The sequence below is a fragment of the Pistacia vera genome, unplaced genomic scaffold, assembly GCF_008641045.1.
Source record: "Pistacia vera cultivar Batoury unplaced genomic scaffold, PisVer_v2 Contig601, whole genome shotgun sequence".
Lineage (NCBI taxonomy): Eukaryota > Viridiplantae > Streptophyta > Magnoliopsida > Sapindales > Anacardiaceae > Pistacia > Pistacia vera.
In genome coordinates this window covers 352,329-374,459 of record NW_022196448.1, presented here as the reverse complement: position 1 = coordinate 374,459, position 22,131 = coordinate 352,329, and the positions used below count along the sequence as shown (strand labels likewise).

At 33.6% G+C, this 22,131-nt stretch overlaps 1 protein-coding gene across 4 annotated transcripts in view; it reads left to right on the top strand.

Annotated features, from left to right (window-relative positions):
- LOC116110377 overlaps positions 1–22,131 on the top strand; it is a 129,956-nt gene that overhangs the window by 60,015 nt on the left and 47,810 nt on the right. For 2 of the 4 annotated variants that reach the window (XR_004124892.1, XR_004124891.1), the window contains exon 1: positions 12,449–12,503. The exons of 1 other annotated variant lie outside the window; for it this stretch is intronic. The gene's annotated coding sequence lies outside the window, so the exon portion shown is untranslated. Of the gene's footprint in view, positions 1–12,448; positions 12,504–15,522; positions 15,544–22,131 lie in introns of those variants that run through there. One more of the 4 variants, XM_031396609.1, reaches the window with a different exon arrangement.

Below are 22,131 nucleotides of genomic sequence, written 5' to 3'. Positions count from 1 at the left end.
TTTATTTTTTTTTTTGTTGTCCGCTATCCTTTTCATTTTTCTTTCAAAGTTTTTTGGGTCCTTTTTTCTTTTTTGTTGTCTACAAGACCAATAGGCATATAGTTTGTTGTAAAAAGTCATTACTACTAGCTTTGGTTATGCAAAATATTGTATTAACGTAACAATAAAAACTTTAAATTTAACCAAATATCCCTTAACCAACAAATAGCCCTATCGATTGTAGACTCAAGTATTCAAACGGCAAAGGTGATCGATGAGCACAATCTTTGTTTTAGTTGTTTCCGACCAATTGAACTAGCCAAATCTATGGACGATCTACGTGTGTTTTTAGCTACTATCTATCTCAAAAGAGGATATAACCAAATCATTTGGGCTGTTTTTTTTACCAGATCCATAACTATTGGCATTTTCGGCTTCGATATGCTAAAAAAAAGTTAGCATCAAACACATAATCGGTCAGATCTATCACTCATGTCCCGATCAATGTGCCGTGAACGGCTAATAATGGTCTTGGGGATTGATTTATTTCTATAAATTTTAAATTTTTTTATGGTTGGAGTTCTAATTTTAATTAAAGCATCTCAGTAATTTTCTTTGTACATCTATAGTAATTGGTGTAAGAAAATATCTTAATAACAGATAAATCATCCCAATAAATTTTAATTACTACCTTCAGATGTTAATCTTCACTATGTTTGAACTACTATTTTATCCAGATTCTGTCCATCTATTTCCAACTAATGGTTGGGCACATTATTCACAGAATATTACCCTATTTTTTTTTATCTTTTAGACGCCCATAAGATTATATAATTCATCACATACATGGGGGCGGCCTAAGTAAAGTTAAAACGCGATCGTTATCAAAAACACCCCCGCAAACCCTAGCTCGCCAGATTCCGGCAAAACCTCGCGGTGGGTGTGTAGCCGAATCTATACAACGGGCCCAACTGCGACCATAAATGCCGGAATTTCACCGATCTGGCGTGCAACGTAGGACCAAAGAAATGGCCGCGTTGAGGCAGACGACATGCAATCTTGGCATTGTTGACTCGGAAAAAAAAACGACGGCCCATATCTTTGGCCTCGCTGACGGCAAGATGGCCTGTCGTTTTGGCATTTTTCGTGTCGGTCGACCGGCCACGACAGGTCGTAGAATCTGGCTTTTCTGGCCAGATCTGTGGTGGATTGGCCGGAAAAGGCCATAACGACTCTTTGCGCACCCAGAATCTGACCTGGTGGGGCGTGGTGTCGAACGGGCGTTTTCGGCCAGATTCCGACGGTGTGGCGCTAATTCGGTCTGCAACTGGCAGGTGGTGGGGTTATTTTGTCAATTTTACAGTTTGAGGTATTTATGAAATAGACAAACTTGGGGTTTTCTATACGATTTAAATTTTATCTCGTAAAACTCACATATTCATTATCTAACCTATTCCAAAATCTACCAAAAATCATAAACCAACGCAGACTTATATTATACCCAAAACGATCGTGATTGGTAGAGACTTTTTGGGAATTGCTTTTATGTTTTATATTATTAGTATGTAAATAAATTCTTTTAACCCTATATTTAAGAGATTTAGCAAAAATACCTAACAATAAAATTCAATTTTTAACAAAATATCCTTAACCAGCAAATTCACTATCGTGTTGTTAAGTCGTCACAACGCAAATGATGATGAGATCGGGCTGACAATGCTTTGTTTTAGTTGTTCCGACCAGATCGACCAGCCAAATCTATGACGATCTAGTTGTTTCTAGCTCATCTATCAAAAAAGGATATGACCAAATCTATTTTGGCTGTTTTTACCAGCTCCATAACTATTTGGCTATTTCGGCCTTCGATATGATAAAAAAAAGTTAGATCAACACATAATCGGATCAGATCCTATCCGTCATGCTCCGATCAAATGATTGCCAGTGACTGCTAATATGGTCTTGGGTGACTGGGATATTTTATTAATTTAATTTTTTTGTGATTGGAGTATTGCTAAATTTTAATTTTAAAGCATCTGAGTAATATTATTGGTACAACATTCGATAGTAATTGTGTAAGAAATTAATTTACAAAGGATAAAAACTAGAAAATTAAATCCCAATAATATTTTAATACTACCTCTAGATGTTAATCTTATTATTCTTATTTTAGCAACGGTAATTATTATTATTTATCGACAGTAATTACTAATGGGAATAAAGTTTATAGTAATTGTTTATTACTTTAAACCAAGCAAGACTGCAAAGTTTATAGTAATTTTTATACTTTGATGTACGAATCAAAGATAGGACTGCCGAGTAATCTTTCTCCCGCTTCTGTTTCCCACTCATTGCCATTATCGTTCTTTATCATTCTCATTCATACCTGTCTCATCAATGCATCCATTCTCTTCATTCACTCCTTGTTCTCTCTCTAAACATCTTCTACTGCTATTTTCAGCTATTCTTCTTTCTTTCTGATATCTTCAGGGACTGCTACCTCTGATACTTGTTATTGTATAAGAATACTTTTCTCTAGAAACCAGATGGCCTGAGTTTTCCTCCCTTTTGTAGCTAAAAAAGTAAACTTACCCGCTTCCATCTATTTATTCTCGTTTTTGTTTGTGATTTTAGATCCTACTCCATTCCCTTATCTATTTCTTTCAAAAAAAAAAAAAAAAAAAACCTCTTCGATCTATCTCTCTTTTTTCTTAAAAGAATAGTTTTCCATTCTCCTTTCTCTATCAGACAGTTCTTTAGCACAATAATCTCCTTCTTCAATCAAGAAGGCAGTTACTGTTGTTTGATTTTGCTCTGCTTTGTTCTGTTACTGTCTCTGTTTTATTTTCATTTGCTTTCTTCTTTTCTTTTTTTAAACTTCAAAACAAAAGTGAAGAGAAAGGAAAAGGAATGAAATGGGGGAAGCTGCCGGGAATCGCGAGTGTGGTGAGTGTTGTCTCCAGGTTGCAAGTGTTCTCGTCCGATGGGCGCCGATTTAGTATTTGTACAAACCACGCGAACAATTAGAAATCTGAAAGAAGAAGTCCGGAGGCTGAAGGATGCACAGAGGAGGTGAAGAATAAGTTGTTGCGGCTGAAAACAATGTGGAAAAGATCAAACAGAGTGTTAGGCATGGGCAGGATGAAGTGGATTCCATCTTCATGAAGCAGAGCAGTTGATTGCAGAGAAGCAAACGACCGATGTGTGAAGGATTTTGTCCTAATTTGATCACCGCTACAAACATGGTAAGAAAGCATTCGAAATAAAGGAGCATAATATATCTCCACTCCCTGCAGCAACGAAATGACTTCGGTGAGGTTTCCTATCCCACTACTCTGGAGGACTTGGGCTTAAACCGGACAAAAATTATGATCTTTTTCATATCAAGAGATTCCACTTTCAAAATATACTCAAGGCGTTAAATGATGCTAATGTTAACGTTGGAGTGTACGGATGGGTGGCATCGGAAAAACGACTCTAGTGAAGGAAATAGGCAGGCAAGCCAAGAAAGAAGATCTTCGATGTGTGGTTTATGTTGAGGATAATAAACTATAGACATTGAAGAGATTCAGAGAAATTGCGCGTAACGTAGATATGAAATTCGAAGAAGGGACTCAGAGAGGCGAGTGCGTATGAACGATTGAAGAAGAAGAGGAGAAGATCCTTATTATTTTAGATAATCTTTGGGATGAGTTTGATTTAAAGAGTGTTGGAATTCCTGATGAAGTTGATGATAGGGGATGTAAATTTTGCTGACAGCGAGGAGAACGACCACTATTGGAGAAGATGGTTGTCCTAATCTTTACAGATGACAGTTTAAAGGTGACGAGAGTTGGAGACTGTTTTAAGAAGACGGCAGGTGATCATGTTATAGAATTCTCAATCTTTCTGATTAAATACATTTCTAATATCTTAACAACAAAATTCTAATTCTTAGAAATATTCAAATATTAAAGTTTCAATTTCAACAGAATAATTGTCATCATATATAAACTTGATAAACAAGCAAACATACTTAGCATGATAACAAACTAATATATATATTGGTTCACAAGGTTTTCTATCAAAGCGTCTTCAGTCTAAAGATCCTCAATAGTTAATTGAGCCAATCCTCTGTTTTATTCCTGAACTTAGAACGTTGGCTCATTACTTTCTCAATTGAATCAATATTTATAAAGGTCAAAACTCTGCGTCTTAAAATTGTTAAAATATTTTTAAATTAATAACTTTTTTTCCTTGCAGGTGAATTTATTGAACACGAGAGTTTAAAACTCTGGCCGAAAATATATTGAGAAATGTGGGGGTTACCTATTGCTGTAGTTACTGTAGCAAAAGCATTAAAGACCAAGAGACATTCATCTCAGGGAAAGAAGCCCTACGACATTGAAAAGGTCTTCCTCGAAAACTTCACAAGAGTATCAAAGAAGCATATGCACGATTGAGTTGAGTTACAGTACTTGAAGGTGAGGAACTACAGAAAGCTTTTTGCTCTGTAGTCTAATGAGACATGAAGTTTCAGTTTAGACTTGGTCAAATATGTTATAGTTTGGATATTTCAAGGAATTATGCAGGAAGAAGAACGAGATAAAGTAAATGCTTGATCTATGACCTTAAAGACTCATGTTTATTACTTAACGGTCACACCTATGAATCATTTTAATGCATGATTTGTTCGAGAAGTTGCTTGTCGATTGCAAATAGGGATGATCAAGTATTTCCGTGAGAAACGAGATAAGGTGGGAATGGCCTCATCAGGAATAGGCTAAAAATTTGCAAAAGATATTGTACGTGATGTAGTACTATGATGATCGTAGTATGGTTGTTTTTGGATTGTCGCAGCTTGAATCTCTCTTCATGAACACCAAGGTTGGAGATTCTCATGTAAAACTTCCTGATAATTTTTTCAGAGGCATGAAAAAACTCAAGTTCTAGATTTGACTAGAATGCGTTTTCTTTGCAGTTGTCGCTTAGTCTCCTGGTAAACCTTCAAACATTGTGTTTGGATATAGTAAATTTGAAGATGTAGCAATCATCGGAAAGCTAAAGAAATTAAAAATTCTTAGCTTACGAGGTTCAAGTGTTGAAGTTGCCTAAGGAAATAGGTCAATTGACTCAATTAAATTGTTAGATTTAAGCGATTGTCACAGTTGGAAGTTATCGCACCAAATGTGTTATCAAACTTGGTTGGATTGGAAGAGTTGTATATGAATGGATGTTCTGTTTTATGGAGGTTGAAGGACGCATGTTAAAGAAGTAATGCTAGCCTTGAGGAGTTGAAGCATTGTTCAGCTTACCACTTTAGAAATAGATATACGAAGAGTCGAGATTGTGCAAAAGGCTTGTTCACCAAAAAGCAGATAGGTACAAAATATCATAGGGTTGGTCTCTATGTTTGATGATTCGGAATATTTTCTGATGGGAAGTACATGGGCATAGAGCTTCAGTTTGATAAGCCTATCAGTTCAATTAGGACGTTGAAATTAAAGCTAAATTCTACCATCTGGTCAGACAATCTGCAGGGTTTCAAGAATGTTGAGTTCTTATGCTTAGACCAATTGGAAGGGATCAATAATGTTGTTTTTGATTTAGACAAAGAGGGTTTCTCACAATTGAAACATCTTCGTGTCCACATAATTCTAACGTTTTGTTTATTGTTGATTCGATAAAGTGCACAGCCTCATGATGCCTTCCCTGCCTTGGAGTCACTGATTCTTTTCAATCTGATTAACTTGGAGAAGATGTTATGGTCAACCCACAATAAATTCTTCTCCAACTTAAAAATCTAGAATGGCGCATTGTGATAAATTGAAGAATATCTTCTCATCCTCCAATTCCAGAAGCCTTCCACACTTCAACGATCCACGTGGAAGTGCAGAGAATATGAAACAGATTTTTGTTGAGAAAGAGAAATAATTCAACAACAATGAAGTAATTGAGAGAGTTGAATTTCGTCAATTATGCTATCTGACTTTGACGGATCTTCCAAGGATTGCAAGCTTCTACAGAAGTAAAGAACCTTCAACATTGCCATTGAGACAGAAGGATCACACGAACATTTACAGTCCGATGATAATAATTTGAAGATGGCTTGATACTTTCGCCACTTTTTAACAGAAAGGTTTGGTCGCATAAAACTTTGTATTTATCTATTATAATTTTTTTTTTCTTTTGACATTTTTTTTCTTTTTTTAACATACAAGAAAAAATTCCTCATTGACAAAGACAAAAAAAAAAAAAAAAAATCTATATAAATGAAAAATAATGTAAATAAGATAAATAGAATTGCGTTATCCTCTCATTTTTTTTTCATAAATTTTCTCATGATTTTAAATTTCAGTTAAAACTTTGTCACTAGAATTATTACGATGCTACTCTAGACCAACCTGTGGACATTCAATTGTCATTTTGTCAATGTGCATTCATTCTTCCTAGTCTTAATTAAGCTATTATTGCTTCTTCTTCGTATTTTATTTATGTACGAGACGTATCTCAATGTTTGCACATGCAAAGATTAGACAGGTAGAGAGTTCTTTTATTAAGACTCTAACCCCAGGGCCAGGGCATATTGTCAAATGTTCAGAAACAATTATTGCTTTTTTACTTCATATGAGAAAAAATTGAAATGAAATTAACATTGAATGCAGGTTGTTTTCCCCAATTTGAAGACTAGAACTGAGAGCAGTTAATTTGTAATGAGACTGGGACAACCAACTTCCAACATGTCTCTCTTGCTATCAAAGTTTGACACACTGATCATTATAGATATGGAGAAACTAATTATGTATTTCCACTTCTATGGTCAAAAGTTTTTGAGCAGCTCCAGCATCTTGAGTAAGAGTTGTAAAGAACTAAAGGAGATATGGACAACCAAACTTCCAACAATGTCTTCTTTGTATCATGTTTTGACACGTTTGATCATTCATAATGAGAAACTAATTATGTATTTTCCATCTTCTATGGTCACAACGTTTGAGCACTCGCATCTTGACGACTAACTCAGTTGTAAAGACACCTAAAGAGATATGGGACAACCAACTTCCAAATGTCTTCTTGCTATCAAAGTTTGACACGTTTGATCATTGTAATATGGAGAAACTAAATTATGATTTCCATCTTCTATGGTCAAAAGTTTTGAGCAGCTCCAGTATCTTGAGATGAGAATGTAAAGAACTAAAGGAGATTATTGGCAAAGAAGAAGGAGCAGAAGCACTGCTACATTTTATTTCAAGGGTAGAATACCTTAACTCACAACTTACCAAACTTACAACATTACCCTGGAATACACACTTCAAGTTGGCCCAAGTTAAAAGAGTTGCAGGTTTCTCATTGGAGAATTTACACATATTCACTTCAGATACAGGTATGAGCCTTTTTCTTTCTTTAATATAAAAATTAACAAGTATTTGATAAAATCTTTTGAAAATGATAAAGAATAATGTTAATTTTTTTTTTTTTTTTTTTTTGGTATTTTTTAAGAATGCTGAATTTTTAGTATTGATCGATTGATGAAAAGAGCTTTTAACGGAACGGACTTGAAACTTACTGAAACAATTAACTTTGGTGCAGGTCGTTTCCCCAATTTGGAATAGTCATGCTGAAAGCAATAATTCTCAAATGATATGGGATAGCCAACTTCCAATAAGTCAGATTGCTATCAAAATTTGACTTGTTTGGTATCATAGCATTGAAAACTAAAATATTGTTCCCTCTTCTTTGGTAAAAAACTTTAAGCAACTCAATCACTTTGAGATAAATTCTTGTAAGAGTTGAAGGAGATTATCGCCAAAGAAGGAGCAGAAGCACTTCCTACATTATCTTCCCGGGTAGAATCCCTAATACTAAAACTTAGAAGAACTTAGAACTTTCTACCCGGAAGCACATTCGAAGGCCCAATAAAGAAGTTGGAAGTGTTTAGCTATGACAAACTACAAATTCCACTTTAGAATACAAGGTATGATTTCTTTTTCGATAATAAATATAAATAAGTAAATTTCTCATAAACAGTTAAAATATAATTCATTTTTGTTTTAATAGTTTTCTGTCGTGCAACTTATTATGCAAGTGAAAGACTAATAACAGACTTTAATAAAGGAAAACATTTTTTTTCCAATAATATTGTGTAGAAACTTTTTTACAAACTTTCTTTCAAATTGATGTAATTTAACATGATTGAAAACTTTAATTTAAAGAAATTAGAAATAGTTTTTCAATAACTGTATATGCAACATTAAGTTGCTTCATTGTTTGTTAAGTGATTGGTAAATGGACGCAATTTGAAAGAGAAAAAATAGACGTGTCAGCTTGAGAGTTAGCAGACCTCCAATAAAAATTGGCATGTGATACAACACTATGAGAACAAATATTAATTATTTACTTTCTACAAAATACTAAAACGAAAATCAATTAACTGTGAGTGCAGGTTTGTTTTACCTAATTTGGAGGCCTTAGAACTGCGTGGAAACAATCGAAATATCTCTCAACTTTGAAAACATCTTCTTGCTCCCGAAAGTTGACTCGTTTGGTATGGGAAGTGTGAAAAAATAAAATGTTATTTCCATCTTCAATAATCAAAAGCTTGAGCGCTCCAACACCTTGAGATAACAGTGTAGGAATTAAAGGGATTGTTAGCAGAGAAGAAGGAGAAGAAACAAATGCCAAATTTGACTTTCGCATGTAGCTTTCTTAAAACTTAATGCTTACCACAACTTACAACTTTTTGCCTTGGGATACGTTGCTATAGACTGGCCATGGCCCAAGTTAAAGAAAGCTGGAAATGTCTGTTGTGACAAATTTCAAATGCTAACTTCAGAAAATAAGGTAGAGACCATTTTTTCTTTAAAGGTTTTTGTGTTCGAAAATAAAGAACGTTTTTATACACAAAATTATAAAATTTTTTAGTTAATTTTTTCTTTTGTTTTATCGGTATCTAAATGTCTTCTCTTCACTCAACGAGAGAAGACAAAAGCAAGCATCAACAAATCTAATTTAATTGGAATTATTAATTCATGGCAAGGAAATTGAAATGTTTAATAAATTTTGTTATTAAAAATCATTTAAAATAATTAAGATTAGAATAAAATATAAATTTGTTTTTAGCATCATTCTTTAAAAAAAATTCGAAAATCATATTAATAAAATGCTTATATTAGGAACAATTTTGTAATATATAATATATAATTGGAGAAATAATTAAAATCCCTTATATATTCCTTACAATAATATTAAATTAATTATTCAAATAATTAATAATAAAAAATCATCTATTTCACTTATAAAATTAGAAAGTAACTTACTGTAAAGGGTAATTGCTCACACTTTTTTGTTTTATTCGCAGAATAAATCATTTTTCTAATAATTGATGAAAAGTAAAAGTTTATAAACAATAATTTCATTAAAAAAAAAAAAATTAAGTGTATGCAATATGTTATGTTTGTTAAATAAATGAACTCTTTTAATCAAATCCAATATTGATAGAAATAAAAACGTTTTGTTGTACAATTTATCAAAAAATTTGAAAATAAAACCAGTAATGGCAACTGTAAATAAAGGATTTTTTTTTTTTTTTTTTGTGGTGTGATTTGATTGTTTGATTGATTTGTAGATTACCCCAATTTGGAGGAATTGGATTGGTATTAAGAGCAGAACAACATGATGACATGGCAGTGTTTACTTCCAAAAACTCTCTTGCAAATGTAGTGTTGAGATCAAGTGTGATAAATCAACAAATATTCCACTGTCATCCTTCAGAGATCTTTTGATTTGGAAAAACTCGTACTAGTTCTAGTTCATACAAAGAAATATTCTCATATGGATGGGACGATCGACATACGGGAACACTGATGCAGATAAAAGTTTAGAGTTGAATGTCTTTAACTAAGAAGATATGGAGAAAGACTTAAAGTGGACTCTAGTTCAAAATCTTGAGTCAAAAGTAGAAACTGTCACAATTGAGATGTATGCTGCCACCCTAGCATCTTTTGCAAATCTTACAGTTTTGACATAGTTTTGGCATGAAATGAGTTGTATTGCCACCTCAGATCTTTTGCAACTTAACAGTTGAGCTATGTTGGGGATTGGAAATTATTCACACCCACTAGCCAAAAGCATGGGCAAGAGGGAAGTAACATTGCGTTCTGTGATGTGTTGATAGAAGTGGTATCAAATGAGGAAGATGAGGAGTAGAATGAATTGTTTTAACAATTAAAGTTTGTGCACTTGCATTTAGAGTCTCGCATGTTTTGCTATGGGAATTCACTTTCAAATTCCAGCTTTGGAAGAATTAATTGGAAAGATGCCCCAACATGAAGACTTTCTCTAAGGAGATACAAGTGCACCATGTTTACAAAAGTAAAGAATACGAGGAGGACACGGAAGGATTGGAAGAGTGATAATACACTATACAACATATACAAAGAGTACAACAATATACAAAAGAGGTACGTTGTCTTGTTAAGAATTATTTATCTCTAAATTTCTTATTTCCATTCCTACTCAATGAAATCTTGACAATATGATTCCAAAAGATATTTATTAGAAACAAATATTAGTTTCAAAATATATATAAAAACATAAATGCATAAATTTAAGATATAAAAAGTTCAAATTTTAAAAGGAAAACATTCAATATAAATATTTTTTGAAAATAGTACATATCAAATGTAGAGGGCTATATCAATTTCGTGGGGTTTGCTCCGGTGTTGGCCCAGCTTGATGCTTATTGGACTTAAAAATTTGATTCATCTTCAAATGGGAAACTTACCTTTACTCTTTTGATTCATTCTGGTGTACAATTACAATTTTAATAATATTATAAATGATTATGAACATAGTAGAATTAAATATTAAAAAACATTTTTAGTAATTTCTTTAAGGCTAACTTGTCAAAAAATGTTATTCAAAAGTCGGGATCCTAATAAACTGGGTGGGCTAAAATTACTTCCCTATCTTTTAGCTCCCAAATTTTAGCACATTAATTAGTCCAAAGTTTTACCATTTTGTGTTTAAGGACCTTTTTACCCTTGAAAAAGGTTTAAAATAATTGTTAATTAGATTATAAATATTGACTGAATCCTATTTACATTACATAATAAATATAAAAAAAAAATCAAATTATTTAATTGAATACTAATTACACTAAACAAATGAAAAGTAGAGTGAAAGGCTGCGCCCCACCCCGCTCTGCTAACTATACCCTCATGCATTCTTTTTATATTACTTCATTAATTTGCTTAAATTATATATTTAAACCATATCACTCCTCCAAATTTCCAAAATAGTTTGTCTCCATCAATGATTAATTTATATATACATAAAACAGAGTTAGTTTTACTTTAACATGTCATGTTGTCGCTCCTCTTGTAACCACAAGCTGTATCCAATGATCCCCAAACTCATTGTAACAAATAAAACACTAAACAAATATGACCACGAATAAAACAAATGAAAAAAATTATTACTTATAAAACAAATGAAAAAATATTACTAATATTAAAGTGAATCCTAATTTCAACCCATGTAGTCACTAGATCTTTAATATTTCATTCAAGAGAAAAAAACCCAGTCGAAGGAAAATATAATGAAGGTAAATTGCTAACTGTTAATTTATCATTTTCATCTCTTTTAATTTAGATTTATGATTTCTTGTTATTGTTGAAAATATACAAATTTCTAATTTTGAGTAAAATTGTTTAAAGGACATCTATTTTGACATGATTATATGTTGAACTTTAGGAAACTCCAATTTGGGAAATGAATAAGTGGAAAAAGACATCATGTCTATGTGGCCAAATCAGTTTCCAGAACATCGGTTTTCTAAAGTGAAGTTGTTAATGTTATTCAAAATGAACCAACAATATTCCCATTGAAATCCTCAGAGATTAACAATCTTCAAAAACTCATATTAAAGGGAATTCTACCAAGAGTTGTTTTCAGTGGAGAGGGTGAGAAAACATATTGGGATGCTCATACATATAAAAAATTAAGCTTCGGGGACTTTTCAATTTGAAACACATGTGGAAACAAGATTCATCAGGTCTCAATTCTTCGAAATCTGAAAAGCTGTCAGTGTATCATTGTCACAATTTGATTATCTAGTGCCATCTTCAGCTCTTTTGACAATCAATAAACTTGAGTGTACGGAATTGTGATGGATTGGAAACTTAGTAACATCCTCAATGGCCAAAAGTATGGTGAACCTTGAAAAGATGTACAGAAGATTGTGAGGCGATGTTGAAATAGTGCAATACAGGAGATGTTGAAAAAGATGAAATTGTTTTCAGTAAATTAAAGCCTATCACTTTGAGATTAGAAAGTCTTAAAGTTTTGTTCTGGAAATCACACTTCAAATTCCCAGCTTTGAAGACATGATGGTGAAGAATGCCCCAAGATAACACTTTCTCAGAGACTTTAAGCACACCAATTTGACGGATCAGGGAGCGTGAGGACGATGGCTCATGACAGTGACGATGACGTGAATGGCATTGGAGGGTGACCTTAATACAACCATACAACATCTATTCAAGGAAGCGGTACGTTATTCTTTTATCAATTAACTTTGTTATGTATTCAATCATACTGCTAGACACTAGTTTCATTTTTGTTTATAATGCATATCTCTGCTGGGTAATAACTCTTTATTATACAAAAGCTACGATATAACTTATATAATAGCGAATGAGGTCAGGGTGGAAGATTTGCTGTTCAAAAACACTTTTCTCGATAGCTCATCTTATTTTCAATGTGTTGTATTCTATCTTTATAGAATGCTATAGAGTTCTAAAAAGATTCTGATGAAACCCTGATGTGTTGGTCTATAGTAAGAACATAGGAATGGGTAGTAGATGATTATTAGTAGTTGGGCAAAAGGTCCTAGGCGTGTGAATGTTAAGGAAGAATTAATTATTGTGGGACAGGGTGGCAATAAGAGTGGCTAACTGAGGAATTCTGTTGTGGAGAGAGTCTGATGGGATAAAAAGGAGACAGGAGAATGGGGGCGATATTCAGAAAGAAAAAGGTGGAGAGGTGATTGCTAAATTTAATTCTTGTGTTATTTGGTTGCTAGAATATAAATAGACTGACTTTTATTTTATGGTTTGGCTACTGTTTGTTGATATTTTTCTGGGTTGAGTCTGAGTGTTGTTGCTGTTATTGTTGTGGTTTGATTGAGTATTGGAAGTATCTATCAGATTCAGGTCAAACTTCGATGCATCTCCGGAATAAAGCTTTATTTTCTAACTGGTTTTGAGAGTATTATGTAGCTCGTGTTCCTTATGCTGAAGTCGAGAGTGGAAGGATCTTATTTTCTATCTTCATTGTTATGCTTTGAAAGTTTTAGAGAGTTATTTTCTTCACATATTTGAGGTTGATTTGAACAGTGAAGGTTGTATTTCATTCTTTGCTTTTCATTGTATCAATACTTAGAAGTATAATTTGTGCCTATGACATGTGAATTTTGCGTGTCTCAGAATCTGCAATGTAATGAACTTCTGGTGTACTATAAATCTATTTCATGAATTTTTGTTCCTCACAGCTGGTATAAATCATTCAAAACTTCTGTTGGTCATGTGATTGACAATCTTTGATGTATTAATCATTGGTGAAATTGTCATCAAAGTTGCTATAAGTTATTCATTATTCTTCATTTTGTACTGATACACAACCAATTCAATTGCTTATATCTCATGCCCTCCTATGCTGAACTCATTGTCTTGTTGTAATACCATGTTGTTGTCTTTGTTACAAGTCAATAAATTTGAAAACACAAGCGTTGTTACCCACAATTTGTAAACAATCAAATTATGAAATGTAGCTATGAAAAAGTGAACAATTGTAATCCTAAAATGCATATAATAATAATATGACGATGTTTGAATTGTTTCAAGATTTGGGTTAGACTCATTTGAACATTGATTGGTTTGATATCTCTACATTATAGGTAGCTCAGGAACTTCCAGGCAGCTCTTCCAAAGTGCTTGAACTACATATATCTTCATGTCCAGAGCACGCCTAAGGTGAGTTTTAGTTAATGTATTTACCTTTACTTGCCATACTCTTGAGATTATCTAAACAGATCAATGCATTATAACTAATGAAATCATGTGAGACATCTATGAGGGAATCATAAAATGAGCAACAGCACTACTTATTACAACTGGTAATTATTCTTAACGCATCACCATAAAACGTCATATGTTATATAAATTTACTCAAATTTTTCTTTTCTTCAATCACAAATACTATCATCAGTTAGTTATAAAACATTCTCCACTGATCATGCTTTCACTTCCAATATATTTTGCCAAGCTTCAGAAGTTCTATTTCAACGCTGATTTAGGTCAAACTTCAAGTATAAACTCCACTGCTTTAAGTCAGACAATGAGAGGGCCATCTTTTTTCATCGTCAATGCTCTGATTTGTTTTTCCTTCATTGTGATTTGCTGTTGTGAAATGTAACAGCTTATATCTCCACACTCGTCATTTGAATTGAGCACTGGAATTTCAGGGTAATATTTTCTTTTTTTATTCCAACTACTTTTCTTGCTGAACTATCACAATTTGCTTTTTAAAATATCATTTTCCCTGCAAGTTTCTGTTTTTATTTGAATGTGTTGTGCTCTATATTTCAGAGTTTCAGAGTTTTCGAAAGGTTTTGGGTCAAACTTCTCGAAAATCTATGGGTAAGGGTTCTTTTGTGGGGCATTATTGCAGCTCGATTCCTGTGTTGATGTCAGAGAAGGGTGGAGCCTTTTGTTTCTATCTTATTCTTTTGCTTTAGCTTTCCTTCATTGAGTTGATGCTTGAAGTGGATAAAACTTATGCTTCCATTTGTCAGTTGTTACTAACATTACAATATAATTAATAGTTAGAGTGGCGTGATGGTCCTTTAGAGGCGACCTTATTTTACCACCATATTAACGCTTGATCATGAAAAATATTTTTTTTTATTGACGATTACTGAATTTAAAAATATTCAATTCCTAAAGGATTCGAGTCAACCTCTTTACAACTCCAGAATAAGGCCATTTTCTAAGTGGTTTGTGAGTCATTATGGTCATTGTTCCCTATGCTGAAGTCGGCATTAGAAGGGTGTTTTGTTTCTATGTTTATTGGTTCAGCTTTAGTTTCGTTGCTTGTGAATTGCAGCTTTTAAAGTACATGTTCAAAAATTATTTTCTTGACTCATTTGAGGTGAATAAGAACAGTGGAGGGTATTTTTCATTCAGTTTCTGTGCATACATTAAAGTATGAATATGTGCTATGGGTGTCTGAATCTGTGAGTTACATGCATATGTTTTATGTAATATTATGATGCTATTTGGTGAATTGGTTTCGAAAGCTGTTATAATTCCACTTAATCTTATATTATGTGTGACACACCAATCTAGTTGCTGAATGGACTTCTGGTGTATTAGATGCTATTGTGTATTATGATGTTCTGTAATGCTATAGTTTGTGCTCTCTGGTTGTCCTGTTGTTGTCTCTGTCTCATGTTTCTTGGTTTGCTCGCATATCTGTGATTAAAGCCTAATAGATACCGAAAATATTCAGGAGAATGCAGATTTTAGTTCGGAAAAAAGGGTGTACCTTCATCTGTGTAAATCCGCACCTACCACTTACAAATTAAAGGATTGAAAGGGGAAAAAATCGGATGCTCTGAGAATCCACCTTGAAATTCCCTGACTGGAATACATAGTGGTGTAAAATGCCCTAAGATGACACACCAAACTTACCAGAGAAAGCATGTCTATTGTGTCAATTAAGATGTATTGGGAAGGTGACCTAACACAACTATACAACATCTTCACAAGAAAGAGGTAAATATTAGTTAAAATTACTTCTTTGGATCCTCCTATTCCCTAACAGTTTGAAACAGGACACTAGTCCATTCTCATGACCATATCTTTAACTTTATATCTGTGTTTAATATTGCCTTATCTCTTACTGAGTCAATAACTCTTTTAAGATACAAAAGCTACAATAGATTGATATTTAATATAGTAGATAAAGGTCATTTAGAGGCCTCAATAAAACTTCATGATCATGGAAACATTTTTTTTTTTTGCTGATAACTATCCCAATTTACGTTCAAAATAACTTCCCTATAGCTTCTGCATTCACTTCAAACCTGTTGTCTTTATATTTACAGAATATCAAGGGTTCTGGAAAATTCAGGTCAAACTTCGATGCAGTCTCTGGGCCTCCTATCTAAATGGTCATGAGCTATTATGGCTTGGTCCCTATGTTGAAGTGAGAGAGTGGAGGGCATTTTGTTTGCATCTCGGTGTCCTGCTTTTGCCCTCTTCATGTGAATTACTCTTGAAGTGTTCTAGAACTTAGTTTTCGTTCATCATTAAGGTTGATTTGACTAGTGGAGGTGTTTTCATTCAGTTTGCTGTGTTTTTATTGATGACTTAAGTGTGAATTTGTGGGTGCCTTAATGTCTCTAGTATTTTATTAATATGCTATTAGATGAAATTGTCTTTTCAAAAGTAGCTCTATATTTACAGAAGATTCGCAATTTTGAATTGATATAGGTCAAAGTTGGTTGAAACTTGTGGAGCAAGACCTCTTTTATTTGTAGTTTGTGTTCCGTTTGCTGAAGTCAGAGTGTAGAAGGCCCTTTGTTTCCATTGTGATTTCTGCCTTCAGCTTACTTCATTGTGAATTACTGCTATAGGATTGTAACAGAAATTAAGGTTATCTTTACTCATTTGAGAATGATTTCAGCTACAGTGGAGACTCTTTTTCAATCTGTTGTGTGGATTGTATTTATTTACTTGCGTATGAATTATTTGCGTATGGATGTGCTATTAGATGCATTTGTGTATATCTTGGAATATGCATTTGTGCTAATTATACGGAGTAATAAATTTATTGCGAGCTTTGGTTCTAAAGCTTTCTGGGTTTGTAGTGCACGCCTCATTGTTGTATAAAAGTTCAATTGTAGTCAATTTTGTACTTAATGAGAATACCTTACTGAAGTTTAGTCATTTTCTGTCAAACTCTCTGTTTTGCCTTGCATTTCTGGACTCACTCAATTGTAGTCATTTTTGTTCTCAATGAAAATAAATGTTTTTTGAAATAAATGTTCATATGGGTTGGGGAGGCAATCTGGTTCCCTTTGTGGACGATGATGTTAGCAAACAGTTCCCAAACCTTTGGTTTAATAAATTATGTCTGGTGGGACTGGCTTGGGACGTGGTTAAGGTTGTGGAGACGTCTTGCTGTTTGGTATGCTTATAGTCAGACGCAGTTGATGGTTTGCTACAGAACTACAAACCTGATCTCTAAGGATATGGTTTATGGGCTTTGGGCAACTCCAAAATGAAAATGATCTAATTAGCTGGATTAATGGGTTGGCCCAAATGAAGTGGACTTTTTTATTTTGCATAGTTTTTGAGCTTTAGTTATGGGCCTTGGGTTGGCCCTATAGTGTCTTGGCCTTTGTTGAGGTGAATTCTTGGGCATGTCCAAGTTGTCTCTTGGTCTTAGGGGAGCTTCCCATGGTTTTGTAATTTTTCATTCTCTTTCCGAATCTATGCCCCCATACAGTATTACCCACTTAATTAAGATAAAGCAATGGACTCTGTGACAGGAGAAAGTAAAGAAAGAAGCACAAGTGGGACACGGAAGGATATTGGAAGAGTGACCTTAATACAAAAAAGAGGTACGTGTCTTGTTAAGAATTATTTATCACTAAATTTCTTATCACACTAATGAAATCTTGATAATATGATTGCAAAAGTATTTAGTTAGAACATGAGGGGGGAAAAATGCTCCAAAATGAACACTTCTCTAGAGGAGTCTTAAGCACACCAAAATTGGACAACTCAAGAAGAATGAGGATGACGATGAAGCGGTACGTATTCTGTAACAATTAACCTTGTCATGTATTTCAATCGTTACAGCGGACACTAGTTTCATTTTTGTTTAATAATGCATGTCTCTGCCCTTATAACTCTTTATTATACAAAAGCTACGATATACTATAATTATATATAATAGCAGAAGAAGGTCATGAGAGGAGATTTGTAGTTCAAAATACATTTTCTCGATAGCTCAATCTTTATTTTCAACGTGTTGTATTCTATCTTTATAGAATGATCAGAGTTCTATAAAAGATTCTGAGAAACACCTGATATGTTGGTCTATAGTGAGAAACGTAGGAATGGGTAGTAGAGGATTATTAGTAGTTGGGCAAAAGGGTCCTAGGGGTGTGAATGTAAGGAATAGTTAATTATGTGGACAGGTGGCAGTAAGAGGCGTGTGAATGTTAAGGAAGAATTACATGAGGGTGGCAATAAGAGTGTGGCTAACTGAGGAATTCTGTTGTGAGAGAGTACTGGATTGGTTAAAAGGAGAACAGGGAGATGGGGACGATATTCAAAAAACAGAAAAGTGAGAGGTGATTGCTAATTTAATTCTTCTGTGTATTTCGTTTGTTAGAATATAAATAGACTTGACTTTTTTTTTCTGGGTTTGGCTATTGTATGTGTATTTTCTAGTTGAGTCTGAGTGTTGTTGCTGTTATTGTTGTGGTTTGATTGAGTAAGGAAGGTATATATCAGATTCAGGTCAACTTTGATGCATCTCGGAATAAAGCTCTATTTCTAACTGGTTTTGTGATGTATTCTGAAGCTCGTGTTCCTTGTGCTGAAGTCAGAGAGTGGAAGGATATTTATTTTATATCTTCATTGTTCGTTCTGCTTTGAAAGTTTTAGAGAAGTTTTTTCTTCACATATTGAGGTTGATTTGAACAGTGAAGGTTGTATTTCATTCTGTTGCTTTGCATTGTATTCAATTATTAGAAGTACGAATTATGTGCCTATGGATATGTGAATTTATTCGTGTCTCAATCTTCAAGGTAATGAAGTTCTAGTGTATTATAAATCTATTTCATGAATTTTTGTTCCTCAAAGCTGGTATAAATCATTCAAATTCTGCTATGGTGCCGTTTACATGACATGAGTATGAATTATGTGTCTAAATGAATGAATGTGTGATTGAATTTTTGGTGTACCTTGGAAAATGTGTATTGACAAATCTTGATGTATGATGATCTATTTGTGAAATTGTCATCAAAAGTTGTTATAATCATTCCACTTAATCTTCATTTTTGTACTGATACACAAAACCAATTCAATTGCTTATATCTCACTAGCCATTCTATGCTCGACGCATTGTTTTGTTGTAATCACCATTGTGTTGTCTTGTTACAAGGCTGAAGAAATTTGAAGGACACCAGAGCTCTTACCCACAACATATGTAAACAATCAAATTCACTGAGAAAACAAGTTTTTCATCTCCATCCTTATCAATATCAATTATGAAATGTAGCTATGAAAAAGTGTCAGAATATCTTTACCATATCGATTGCTAGTATGATTGTAATCCTAAAATGTTTAGAATAATTAAAATTGCCAATGTTTGAATTGTTTCAGGATTTTGGATCCTTTGAACATTGATTGGTTTGATTTCTCTACATTACAGTAGGCCAGAACCTCCAGGCAACTCTTCCAAAAGTGTTTGAACTATTATATCTGTTAGTCCAAGCACACTGAAGGTGAGTTTAGTTAATGCATTTTACCTTATACCAAAGAAAGTGTCTGGCTGCTGCTTTGTTTGGTGGTCGTATCTAGAAATAGTCCTACATATTGCAGTTCGGTTCCTCTGCTTTAAGTCAGACATGAGAGGGCCATATTTTTTTCATCTCCAATGTTCTGATTTTGTGCTTCCCTGCATTATGATGTTGCTGGTCTGAAAGTGTAACAACCCTTATATCTCCATCACTCATCTTTGAATTGGAGCATTGGAATTTCAGGGGTTATTGATAACTCTTAAGTAGAAAAAGTACAAATATATTGAATTTAATAGTTTTGTGAAGGTCATTTCCTTGATATGAAAGTTTAATGATCGTGGAAACATTTTCTTTCTATCTTCCAACTTCCTTTTCTTTGCTGAATTATCAACAATTTGTTTTTTAAAATATAATTTCCTTGTGGTTTCTGTTTTACTTTGAATGTGTTGTGCTCTACATTTACAGAGTATTCCAAGTTCTGAAAAGATTTGGGTCAATATTTGACGAAATCTCCAGGACAAGGGCTCTTTTGTGAGGCATTAATGCGGCTTGAGTTCCCTACGTTGAGGTCAGAGAAGGGTAGCGCCTTTTTTTTCTATATTCTTTTTGCTTTAGCTTTCCTTCATGTGAGTTGATGCTTTGAAAATGGATACAGAACTCAAAGCTTCCTTCTCTAATTTTAGGTTGATTTGAACAGTAGACTTCTGGTGTATTATGATGCTATTGTTTTATTTTGATGTTCCGTTATGCTATAGTTATGCTATAATTTGTGCTATGTTTGTCTTCTGTTGTCTCTGTTTCATATTTACTTGGTTTGCTACATTGTTATCAAGCCTAAGAGATACAGAAAATTTACAGGAGAAAGCGATTTTAGTTCAAAAACATGGTGTGCCTTCATGTTTGTAAAATCCGCATCTGCCACTCACAAATTAAGGATTGAAAGGGAAAGATCAGATGCTTTGAGAATCACAACCTGTAATTCCTTGATTGGAATCATAGTGGTGAAAAATGCCCCAAGATGAACACACCAACTTTACCAGAATAATCAGATCTATTATGTCAATGAAAAGTATTAGGAAGGTGACCTCAACACAACTATACACATCTTCACATGAAAGAGGTTAGTTAAAAATTACTTTTCTTGGATCCATTCTCATGACCGTATCTTTAATCTTATATTTGTTTTATAATATGCCTATCTTCTCTATTTAATATAGTCAATAACGCTTTAAGAATACAAAAGCTACAGTATAATTGATAATTAATATAGTAGCTAAAGGTCATTAGAGGCCAAAATAAACTTCATGATCATGGAAACATTTCTTTTTCTTTGAAACTATCACCAATATATAGTTCAAAACAACATTTCCCTATAGCATCTACTTTCAATTTAAACCTGTTGTCTTCTATATTTACAGAATATCAAGAGTCTGGAAAAATTTAGGTCAAACTTCGATGCAGTCTCGACGTAAGGCCTCCTATCTAAATGGTTTGTGAGGTATTATGGCTCTTGGTCCTTATGTTGAAGTGAGAGTGGAAGGGAATTTTGTTTGCATTCCTCTTGTCCTGCTTTTGCCCTCTTTCATTGTGAATTACTTATTTGAAAGTGTTTAACATTTCCCTATAGCATCTACTTTCAATTTAACATGTTGTCTTCTATATTTACAGAATAATCAAGAGTTCTGGAAAATTTAGGTCAAACTTCGATGCAGTTTCCGGATTAAGGCATCCTATCTAAATGGTTTGTGAGGTATTATGGCTCTTGGTCCCTATGTTGAAGTGAGAGTGGAAGGGAATTTTGTTTGCGTTCCTCTTGTGCTGCTTTTGCCCTCTTTCATTGTGAATTACTTCTTTGAAGTGTTATAGAACTTAGTTTCTTCACTCATTGGTTGATTTGAATAGTGGAGGTTGTTTTTCATTCCTTTACTGTGTATTTTATTGATGACTTAATTAGTGTGTATTTGTGGGTGCCTTAATATGTCTATGTAATTAACTTTCAGTGTATTACAATGCTATTTGATGAAATTGTTTTTCAAAAGTAGTCTTTGTTGTTGTCAAAGGCTCTATATTTACAGAAAGATTCGAATTTTGAAACTAATATAGGTCAAACTTGGTTGAAACTTGTGGAGCAAGACCTCTTTTATTTGTAATTTGTGTTCCCTAGCTGAAGTTAGAGTGTAAAAGGGCCTTTTGTTTCCATCTTGATTGTTCTGCTTCAGCTTTTACTTCATTGTGAATTGCTGCTATAGAATTGTAACTGAACCAAGGTTATCTTTACTCATTTGAGAATGATTTCAGCTGCAGTGGAGGCTCTTTTCATCCTTATGGCTACTCAAATCATCAAATGTAAACTGTATGTTAATAATGTAGATGGGCAACTGATATCCAACATGTTAATGTGAAGAAAGAAGAAGAGAAGAAGCAGAGAAGCAAAATTGAAAACTGTAAGAACAGAAGAACTGAGCTTGTGTTTTAAAAGGCAGTTAGTTGACGGTTAACAGTTTGTTAATAGAAGATGGAATACTAGGTGTCTTGAATTAACAGAATGAGTAGATTCGTTTGTTCTGCTGTTAGTTATT